The sequence below is a fragment of the Carya illinoinensis genome, chromosome 16 (genome assembly GCF_018687715.1).
Source record: "Carya illinoinensis cultivar Pawnee chromosome 16, C.illinoinensisPawnee_v1, whole genome shotgun sequence".
Lineage (NCBI taxonomy): Eukaryota > Viridiplantae > Streptophyta > Magnoliopsida > Fagales > Juglandaceae > Carya > Carya illinoinensis.
Genome location: NC_056767.1, coordinates 7,469,221 through 7,470,041, shown reverse-complemented (window position 1 = coordinate 7,470,041; position 821 = coordinate 7,469,221). Strand labels below are relative to the sequence as shown.

At 38.9% G+C, this 821-nt stretch overlaps 1 non-coding gene across 1 annotated transcript; it reads left to right on the top strand.

The window, feature by feature from the left end:
- Positions 1-272: 272 nt before the first annotated feature.
- LOC122299985 lies at positions 273-380 on the top strand. Its single transcript, XR_006239836.1, has one exon. It is a non-coding gene; the product is annotated as a small nucleolar RNA R71 (small nucleolar RNA).
- Positions 381-821: the final 441 nt, after the last annotated feature.

Sequence of the window (821 nt, the reverse complement as noted above, 5' to 3'; positions counted from 1 at the left end):
TGAGCATCTCAACCTTAGCCTTTAGGTTATCTTCTTTCCTGAGATGGTAAATTCCACCACCATTTAGGTTTTCTGCAGGTCGTGACCTATTTGTGCTCTCAGTAGCACTAGGTCCAGTCCAAGTGTGAGCTTTTTCAGCAAGCTCATTGAGGTATTCTATGGCCTCATCAAGATCTTTCTGTAAGAACTCACCATTACACATCATCTCCACAAATTGACGCTCTCTAGGTGTAAGTCCCTCATAAAAATAGCTCACTAAGCGCCAATTCTCATACACATGGTGAGGACACATACTCAATAGCTCCTTAAATCTCTCCCAAGACTGATACAAAGTCTCACTGTCATTTTGTACAAAGGTGGAGATTTGCCTTTTTAAAGCATTGGTCTTATGTTGGGAAAATTATTTATTAAAAAAGAACTGAGTCATCTCATTCCATGATCCAATAGATCGTGGTCTCAAAGAGTATAGCCAACTCTTAGCTCTATCCTTCAAAGAGAAAGGAAAGAACGTAAGTCTCACAATGTCATCAGTTGCATTTTGACTATGAAAAGTCGCAATTACTTCCTCAAACTCCCTAATGTGCACATATGGATTTTCATTTTCCAAGCCATGAAAAGTAGGGAGTAACTGTATCATCCATGTTTTAAAATCCAATTGGCGAATATTAGCTGGAAACATGATGCATGATGGTGTGGCTGTGCGTGTAGGGTGGAGGTAATCCTGAAGGGTCCTAGTGGGTTGATCTTCATGTTCACTCATTTTCTCAAAATTAGAAGAATTATCAAACAAATGATCAGAAAAATTAAATTCTGACTCTAAC